General features: G+C 38.7%; 1 protein-coding gene across 2 annotated transcripts in view; it reads right to left on the reverse strand.

Moving 5' to 3' along the window:
• Window positions 1–10,564, reverse strand: part of MAP3K2 (mitogen-activated protein kinase kinase kinase 2) — a 52,097-nt gene extending 41,533 nt beyond the window's left edge. For both annotated transcript variants that reach the window (XM_058839787.1, XM_058839786.1), the window contains exon 1: window positions 10,437–10,564. The gene's annotated coding sequence lies outside the window, so the exon portion shown is untranslated. The remainder of the gene's footprint in view (window positions 1–10,436) is intronic.
• Window positions 10,565–10,793: the final 229 nt, after the last annotated feature.

The following is a 10,793-nucleotide window of genomic DNA, read 5'->3' on the forward strand; positions in this document are numbered from 1 at the left end:
AATGTAAGACCAAAGTTTTTAAAGACTGTTCTCATAAAAATGCAAAGCAGCAGTTCAATATGATTTTATAGCAAAATTAGGCTTTTGAGATAAATATCTTAACACTTACAGCAATATTCACAAAGAGTAACCATAGTCTACGAAAGCTAATCTCTTTCCACTTCCTTTACAGTTGACAGGGAGAGATAAGCATATTTAGAGAGTTTCAAGACACTTAAATGCAAGTTTCCTGCTTTGAATGAACCTCTTCTTTCCAGGCAGTATCAAGAGCCTCTATTAGCTAACCCTTCATAGGCCCACTCCATTTCAAGTACACCAAAAAGATAAGACTGTAATTGGCCTCAAACAGAAAAACATCTACTTCCCTCAACAAGATCTCTTTCCTCACCTAATTCGAGTTTTAAAGAACTTCTCTATTTCCTGTATTTGTCTTTGCCTTGGCAGCAGCCAAAGCACTTGACAGCTCATTTCTCAACCTAACTGAAAAATTACTTTGCAGAATACATCAAACAAATCTTTATTGAAAGTCATGATGCTTTCTTAAGATCTGTTCACAATTTTTAAACTTAAAAATTTTAAATTGAGGAAGGGTCACGGCAACTGAAACTTGCAGACAGGCACCACAGCGACACCTGGCAAAATATTTTAGTGCTGCCAATTTTGCAACAGAACATACTGGCTGCGAATTGACTGTTTGTCCTCCTCTCTTATGCAGGACCAGATTTTCTCAAAAAGGTATGTCAAAAAGTAACACACACAGCTCACTGGGCTACACGTAACTGCATCACTGCCTCCAGAGCACTTTGGCATCTTGGAAACTTATCACCACCATCATCGTGGAAAGCATGGCAACACGAACATTCCTTACCATTAGCTGGGCTATGTGCTAAACAAACTGCTTAGTGCTATTCACATAATAAAAATGTTTAAGGCTAACTCAATATATTAAGGTAACACTGGAGTGTCGGCAAACACACACAGTAAAACACTTCTCTGATGTTTGTAACTTTATCCTAATTTACTATCTTACGTGAAATGAGTAGCTGCATAGGTGTCTCAAACAAAACAGGTGTATGAAATTTTTAGACTCTAGAATCCCATGAAACATGCACTACAGCGTGTGTTATAATGAGATTTAGGTGCTTGTGTGCCTCCTTCCAAAAATCTCAAGTGGTGCTCTTGGCTCAGCACTTGTTGCTGTGATTTGGAGCCCTTGTGCTGAAGCTGTCGTGAGTGGCACCAATGTCAGTTTTACCCCGCACTTAAGACTAACAAGTCAAAATACTTGTGAAGAAGGGCTAAAGGTGTTAAACTGAAAACCATTCCTCACTACAAATGCAACTGCTTGTGCACTATCCAAGGTCCTACAGGACAATAACTGTTTGCAGGGGGTTTGTCCAACAGACAGTTCACAGCATATACCCTAAAAGAATACAGTTTAGCTCTCACCCTTGTGACAGCATTCAAGATCATCAGTTCAGCCAAAGAACTAACTGTACACAGTACAAACTTAATCCTATCAGCACTACCAGTACTGATAATTCCTGCAAACTTCACTACGCTAAGAACAGAAGGTCATGCTACAACCAGTGGCAAACGCATTCTAAGAGTAACCACTCACTAAAAGAGTAAACCTATCACAAACTACTTCTATCAACAATATTCTATGAGCAAAAATAAACTATCTTAGAAAAAATGCAATCTTCCAGCAGTTAATGAGCACTGCGAACAACTGGAGCATTTCAATTAATGTACAAGAGTAATTACATACAAATCAGCAGTCAGATACGGCTTTGGAGGACATACAGAAGAAAGCACCTTCTTCAATTCCAGTAACTAGTTCTATCCTTTTCACTTAACCTTCCAGTTTTGTGACTGTGATGGGTTGAAATACAAGCATTTTGAGAAATATGCCAGACGAATAAACTCACTCTTCATTTTTACACCTAGTTTTAATATCTACCTTCCGGTACTAAAATTGCAAAGCTTTGCTCTTCTTCAGAATAACAGTCATATTTGACAGAATCTCTCACCCAGAGCAAAACTCAACTATTTTGAATTTGCAGCAGTTGTGAATTTTAATCATGGCTGTAAATCACATCACCATTTCAAATCAAGTACCAAAAAAAATTAACACAAGGATACATATGAGTCTTTTGATTAATATGATCCACCTGGCATTTTGCTGTGACACCAGTAAGAACAGAATCTAAGTCCCCAAGGACATTTTTGTGTCTTCACCATGAAGACAGCTCAGTCTCAATTACTCTCCGTCTTCCAAATTTTTCAAGACATAAAGGAGAAATCATCCTCAGTGAACAGTCTTTGTTTTTATCTTACTCATTCCTCAAAGCACAGTTGTTCCTCAAAGCAGAGCTCTTTCTGCACACTACTCAAGGCAGTGATACATTGAGGAAATGAGGAGTACAGTAACACAACTATGATTTTTCTTCTGCTGCCTCGCTGTAACATTTTCCTACTCCAGTGATGTACCAGCACCTGGAGCTTCTGCCTAAAATGCATTTCCTGGCTCACACTCAACTCTTCCTCATTAAGTACCCCACGTGCTCTTCTCATCGTAATTCAAATTAGCTTTGTACATTCAGTCAGACAGTTCTTTCATTTTTTCTATCCTCAAAACATATAAAATGCAAAAGAAAAATCTCATCATATGCTAACACGGAATATTTAACTAGATAAGACATTCATGAGCCATAGAGATTTCCAACACAGCACAGAAAAAACACCCCTGAATGCATCTGCGATTCAAGAACAAAACATGCAACAACAAATAGCAATGAATTGAACCAGGAAACCCCAGGTATAGACAGACTCAGACCTCTTACACATGGAACTGTACAGAGCTCAATAATACCACCAAGAAGACAGGTAAGCGTGTAATTAATATACACTGATGGAAACTGAGAAAACCATGTGTACATGCACAGATAACACATAGTACGCAAAACCCAAGTATTCTTTTACATGATTGTGCAGCATTTTTGTAGCAAGTAGGTCTCAATGGACAAATTTTTAAGTTTATACCCATATGCAGTAGGCACTGTTTTAAACTGGATGACTTACAGAGTCTAAAACACTAAGACACTGCTAAGCTATCAAATGCACAAACTCTTCATTGCTTTACACTTTGGTAATAATCTTTAACTCCCTGTGAATAAAAAAAAAAGTCATAATTCAACCCAAACCCTCTTAATAATATTTAAACCAAAATGTAAAAGTAGAAACCTAGGTTTCTCAAAACACTCCAGAATTAAATGCAAAGACACAAAGACAATGTATTGTCACAAGGTTTCCTTCTTGCACCCACACTAGAACAGCCCTTAGCAGCAGGTACTAAATTATAAGGACATCTACAATACTTCATTATTATACCTTCCCTCAAGTGATATAAATGTAAAAACCCTCATAAATACAGCTAATAAGGAAAACTAACTACAGACTCAAAAGTTCCAGAGAAATTATTCCTATGTCTGTTCCCACTTCTAACCATCAACTTTAACACAACTGCTGCACTGCTAAGGTTGCATTTGTGTCAAGAGAGTAGTCCTGCTTGTCTACAGTAACTGCTGCTGTCCAGCTGAACCTTAATGACTAGCAGGAGATCTGAAGCCAACAGATGATCCAACTGTAAAGATTTTACATTTTAATTTATAATCAGCCTATGTAACTGGTCTCACATTTCTATAGTATCAATGTCAACACAAAGAAAGGAGTAAGAACACCTTCTGGAATCAACCCTCTTGGCCACTGCACAGATTCGTATCTGTTAAAAAACATGACATGCATAATGCAGGGATTTCAGGAAATTACATAACACTAATTATGACATATAAAAAATAAACTACAAATAATGGACATATGCCTAATTGTGATAGAGCTGGGACAGCAGATAAAGCTCTCCAAGAGGAGATCCTCACTTTCAAATCTTGGTGCACTGTGTGTATGTGTATAAAGAACTGATCTCACTCAGTATCATGGTCTGATTGGATTTATGGCGCTGAAGAAGTCTCACCAAAGGCCTTCTTGCAGTCACAGCATAAGAAAGAAGATCTACCCTTGCATGAATAAATTGGTTAAAATATTAAAGTCATAGGACATAGTTTTTTCACAAGGAAGGAGGATACCACTGGGCCTCCACAACAGCATGTTTTTCAATATATTCAAAATTATCCAAGAAACCAGAGCCTTCTGAAATCCCTATTATTTGGGAGAGTAAGGCGAGGACTGACTACAGTGGAGGTGGTGGCCAATCAAAGACATAGAATGGGTTCTACAGGAGAAAAGAAATAGGCAAGGTGTGACTCTGGTTTCAGTAACATTTGGGTGTGGGGAAAAGGTGATAAAGGACTACAGAATTGTACAAGGAACAGAGAGATGTATTCTTGTAATACACAGAGAATGTCCACTCTCCTGCAAAAGAAAGGTGGCACCAAAGGAATTCAGTACAAATGTTTAAAAAGTTTAAAAAAAGTATTTTTTACTAGAACAACTAACATACCTATAGAATTTCTTACAAAAGGGTATTTGGATGACAGACATTTATTTAGCGGTATGCAAAAAAAGTCTGAGAAAAAAAATCCAAACATTACTAGTTACAAAAAAACTGTACCAGATTTAGAATCAACCTTTACTAAAAATAATTAAGGACTGAAAGAATATTCAAGCTAAGAATGCTTACACTGTTCTCACTCCTCCATAAGCATTCATTCATGCTCCTAATTGAGGGAAGAACATTGGATTATCTTTTGTTTGATTCTATCACAAATTAAGACTTTACCTAAAACTTGCCAGACAGTTCACCAATAACATATAAATTTTTCTTTGAAAGTCTCATTCAGTATTCATGATAGTGCCAGTATCACAGACACAGAAGCACAAGAGATATTTCATGAAGGAACTTGCTGCAGCAAGGCATTCGTTAAGTCAGTCATTAAGAAGTCGTTATATTATCCACCTCATCCCTGCCTGAAGTTACTGTGCTCACTGCTACCAACAGCGCAAAAAATGCTTTTCTAAATCCAACTTTACACCAAGACAATTATCATCAAGCCATTATGGAAAAAACCCCCACAATTCCCATCAGGGTTTTCTATTCAAATTGATTTTTATTTTTAAAACAAAGTCTCATGCTGGAGTTAAAAAAATTGTGGAACTGCTAAAAACACACGTAGTGTGACAAAACAACAATTAAATACAGGTTGAACTTCACCAGTTTTCTGCTGCTGCATTAAAAAATGGTTTAGGGTGACAAATCTCTTGCTCTTCAATAAAAGGTTGTATTTTTTTTTTTAGATTTTCTTCAGAAGTTTAATTTCTGCTTGCGTCAGTTTCTTAGCTCTCTGATCTCTTTTTTTTTAATTATAAATTCAAACAGTTTGATCCAGATTTTTCCAGTTTTCAAATGTTTGTTCAAAGATGAGACTATAGTTACTTCTGGTAACATGGCATTTAAACTGTTGGCATTTACAGACTTCTTGTCTAAATTATTTTAAAATAATTTTAAGGACAGGTGAGATGCAATCAACACTGACTGCTTGAATACTTCTTCCTGCAAGAAACTAAAAAAGGTCTTCATCAGTAATCATTATTGGCATCCATTTAAATTTTTGTGAAGAACACGCTGCTGAAAGAATTGCAAAATTTGTCCCATCTGTGATCTAGCCTCAAAAAATATGGATAAAATAATTTACTTAAGTCTGATAAAATGGAGTAAAACCAGGGAACGTGCTGAACACATCTGTTCCATAGCTGACTCTGCAATTCTTCCAATAAAGCATGCCTATAGGATTAAAATTTCTTCGGCTACATCACTGGACCATATGACATCTCAAAATGGCAAAAGGCTTGCTCAGGTACAATTACACTGATAGACACTACCTCAGCAATATAATTTACTTCAAAAGACAGCACACGCATAAAGCAGGCCAGTAAGGGGACACTTATGCCAACAGAAGCTGCATCTAACCCTAGGAGAACTTGCCCTCAATCAAATTTCCTATTGTAGAGCATGCTTACGTTCAAAAGCCACAGGGATTGCACGTGCTGGGAAAGAGACATGAAGAGCAGCGAGAGCATACTCTGCTAAGTCTAAAAATGCTTAATAGGAGAAAACTAACCCAAAATAAAGATTGAATTCAATACAATGTAAGGTTATATTTCTTAGAAAGGTAACTCTAATTCATATATATGAAGAAAGAGATAGCTGATACAACAAACACTAGTATGAGCTCCTGTGTTAGTAAATGCCAAGAGCCAGGAATCTGATGTTGTTGGCAGAAAAAGAAAAAAGCCCCAACAATAAACCAAAACCAAACCAAAACCCAGCCATACCTGCATGCACACACCCTAGAATGATATTTTAATAAGGCTGTCATGTTACTTCTGCTTCTTGCTGAGTAACTTAATTACTCTGTTGCTCAAAAACTGTCTGTAGAAATTTGAAAAAGATATAGACAAATCAGTGCATACTGAGACTTAACAACAAAAATCCTGTTTGCACAGTTAGTAAAGAGAAGTCTAAAGTAAAAGGAGACAGAGGAAGACTCTTCATGTATGTAGACACTTGGTGAAAAGAGCACAGAAACCATTATCCTGAATGAGCAGTAAGAGTAGGATGAGAATTAACTGGCTTAACTAGTACCAACTATTTAACTAGAGTTAAATGTTATGAAAAGCCTGCTAACAATAATACCCATGTACCAGCTATAAATTGACCAGTGAAGATATGTGGTATTCCCCTCTTCTGAGTTTTTTAAGAGAAGATCAAATGTCTGTCACACATGATTTCAGAATATTTCATTCTGCCTCTGGTGAGGGCTGACCTCATGAAATCCCTTCCCTTCTTACACACCATCATTTCTTCCTTCATCCAAATGAGAAATGTTCTTCAGTGTTATCATACCTGAGCTTCAAAAGTACTGTCTTTCCAATACAAATATCTGAAGCATATGAATTTTATTACATTGTTGTTGTCAGATGTGTACTTGGCACAAATCATCTCAGGAAAACAAAAAAGCAGCATCTTTTATTGCTCCAGATAATCCACAAAAATGGACAAATGATGACTGGAAATACAGAAAGATAAGCAAGTAAGAAAGATATTGCGAAGGAGTCAAAGAAAAGAATGGCTGAAAACAAAGTTACAGCAAAAAAAATATACTTTAGCCTAAAGAAAACTATTATCCTCTCACATGAAAAACTGAGTTAAAGTTTGCTGGTATATCTTAAAAAATATGCAATAATTTGAGATACAGAAGTACCGGAAGTAAGACTTGACAAATGGATGGGACAAAGACACATCTACAGGCCTCCCTGCACTACCAATTCTCACCTGCCACTTTTTAAAGGACAATGCAGATACTTCTGCTTTGGCCTTGCTCAAGTAAGTCCAACTTCAAGTTCCTCATCAAGCTGGGCCCTAAATGATGCCACATATGTATTAGTGGGTGAAGTATCTCTAAAGCAGTGGTTCCCATTTCCCAGGGCAATCACTGCAATATCACAATATAGAACTCTATCTTTTCTTTTCTCATTGTCACCAATCTTCCTGCTGCTTCTAAAATATTATATTTAAGATGAATATATTTAAACATACCAGAAAACCCTGCAAATAAGCACAGTTAGTCTAAGAAAATGGGTTTACATAGAGCCATAAACTTCATTTGTCATACTATTAAATTAAGATGTCATGCCAAGATTCAGAAGTGAGAAGTGAATCACAAATAACACGCTGAATTCTGGACATGTTCCCATGTTTCCAATGTTATTCTGTAAGCTGTGTGCAATCATAGCATGCATGATCTATTTTGACCTCAGCACGACAAAATACCAAAATATTAAAATAGCAAAAGAAGTACTTCTTCCTAAAGAGATTTTTCTTTCTTTTCACAGAAAAATCAGTGTGCTTAACAGAATTCACAATTTTTTTTTTATTTTATTTTTATTAATACTGTGTCAGTTTTACTTCAGAATTTTAAAAGCTTGCATTTAGAAATTAAACCCTCAGGACAGCAAATCTATTAGTTAGCCTAATTAGATAAACCTAGGGTCACTAGGCAATATTTACGTTAGTTTGCTACGTATATGAAAATACATGACATTTTCTGCCAATTAAGATGTACTTAACTACAACAATCAAATTTTCATAATTAATTAATTTTTCTCCAAAAAGTCTAAACAAAGGATAATGTTAATAGTATGAAACATCTTTCAAGAAGATATTACTAGAAAATATGTTCATTAATCCAAACTAAATGGGTACCTCTCCATAGATCAGAACACCATTGGTTGTATTTTGTGGAAGAGGGGGAGCAAATGAAAGGAATTTTATTCAGGCAGCATTTTATAAGAAAACATTATTTTTAAGTTCGGAAGATGCCTAGTTAGAGAGCCACTGAAAAACCTGTCACAAAACCAGATTACTCATTACTTTTGACTTAGTCTGCTGAGGTAAAAAGTCAGCCTTCAGTTAACACAAAAGAAAAAAATATAAAACTTTAGACTTCCAAGATTTCAAAGCTTTTTTTCTCCACAGTTCTCCACAAGTACGTATTATCAATGGCAAGGTTTTGAAAAACAGTAATTCTGATTTGTACCTAAATATGAACAACTTCTAGGAAATGATCAGGAAAAAATAGGAAGTTAAAACTGTAACTGTGGACTAAAGTTACAGCTTGACCAACTTGCTCGCTTTCTCCAGAGAAAACTTTCTAATAAAACATCTCCTGCATTTAGCATCACTAAGCTTTAAATTCCACAAGACTGTGCACTGACTAGCTTTCCCAACATTCAGAGCAAAGAATCACTGACACATCTGTGACCAAAATCAAAAGACTATTCATTAGTTTTATCAACATAAAGGAAAAACAAAACAAAACTTGCCTACTGATATTAAACAATAACACAATGCTTATTTCACCACATTAATAAATTCTGTCACAGCTCTCTACCTAAAAACATTTACTATAAAGTCTCCTAAGATTACCGAACTGTCTTGAAAAAAAAAGGTTCCTCTGACAGTTTAGAAATCTCAGCAAGCCAAGGCAAACAATGCAAAAAATTTCTGTTTTCTTCACCTTAGTCCTCTATCAGTGCCAGGTAAACCACCTGTTCAAACACCAACACAGAGTTCATCAAGGCAAACTCTATACAGATTTTTTCTTCTCAAGCAATAAGCCAATCTGACAAATGTTATCTTCCTTTATCAAGATACACTAAAACCCTGGGGAAAAAAAACCAAATTAATTATATACATCTTTGCTACCTGAATCAAATCTGGGTTCAATACATATTACTGGCAGTCACGATAGAACGCAGCATAAAGGAAACAGGAATTATAGCAAGTTCTGATTTTTAAATAGATTTCTGAGGAAATTAGTTAATTACAAAGTCACTGTAAGGAAAGGTGTAGGTGAAAGCAGGAAAAAAAACAGCAACGAAAAATAATTATTCTAAGGTTTTTCAGTGTGGCATAAATACTAGCTCATCAATGTCCCTTCCCTTAAAAATATCCACAGGGAATTCCACAGGAAAGAACACTTTCTAGGGTATTTCGTTAGTAAGTGCTTTGCCACGAGAGAACCCAAGATGTTGTGCAAGACAAGCCTGCAGCCATTCACTCTACTAACACATCTCTGCCATATACACAGCAACACAATTCCAAAGGCCTCCAATGCTCTGCAACGTGCTGCATTGTTTAAACAAACGCTGTAGTTGAGAGACATTTTCTGCGCCGACTAGAAATCCCTCTTATTTCAAGGAAGGCTTCTATTATATTTTACCACCCTCTTAGAGGACGCTGCATGATACAATACAGCTTAGAAGTGCTCAGCTAATTTAGCGCTTTGATCTTCAGTAATGCCACAGCCAAAAACTAAAAGCAGATTTATGAAGCAAGAGAAACCAAGGGAAAACAAAACAAAACCAAACCAAAAAAGAAAAAAAACCACAAAACCCTAACCTCGTGGGTGCTGCAATGCACTTCAAAAGCAATACGGGAATAAATAATCCAACATTCACTTTTTCCCCTGACAAAAACATCTCGCAGAATCTGACCTACATACCCAATTCACAGCACTACCACTGCAGAGCAATTCAAAGACGAGAAACCACAGCATCAGCGCGCAATCACAGGAAGGTTTAAGATGACATAGAAATACTCGGCAGGCACATAAAACACTTAAGATACTGCAGCGGTAACGTAAGTAAGCAACATTAACGTGTGACTCCCGGCACCGCAAACAACTACACCGCCGCGTAGCCGCACCTGCACCGGGCCGGGTTCGTGCTGCCCCCCCAGCCCAGGCACCCCCGGGACGCCGGGGCCGCCCCAGGGCCCCCAAGGCGCCCGGGCAAACCCGCCCCGGGGTTCCCACGCACTCGGGCCGCCCCCGCCCGCCCCCTCCCCGCGCACCGACCTATGTCACGGCGGAGGCCGGGCGGCCGCCGGGGACCCCCCGCGCTTCCCGGCGGCGGCGGGCGCAGCCCCGGCTGGGCAGGCGGCGCGGAGGGAGCGGCCAGGATTCCGGAGCGGAGCCCACCCCCCCGGGGGAGGGGGGGAAGGGGCCTGGGGCCTGCCCGCGCCGGGGCACGGCGGGGACGGTGACAGGCGGCGCCGAGGCCGGCGCGGAAGGAGCGACGCGACTTGGCAGGCGGAGTGGAGCGCGGCAGGTGCCTCGGGGCGCTGCGGCCGCGGCGGGGCCGGGCCGGGCCGGGCCGGGGGTCCCGTCGGGCGTGAAGCGCCGCGGCCGCCGCTGCTGCCGCCCGCGAGCTCC

The sequence above is a fragment of the Poecile atricapillus genome, chromosome 5 (genome assembly GCF_030490865.1).
Source record: "Poecile atricapillus isolate bPoeAtr1 chromosome 5, bPoeAtr1.hap1, whole genome shotgun sequence".
In the NCBI taxonomy this organism is placed as follows: Eukaryota; Metazoa; Chordata; class Aves; order Passeriformes; family Paridae; genus Poecile; species Poecile atricapillus.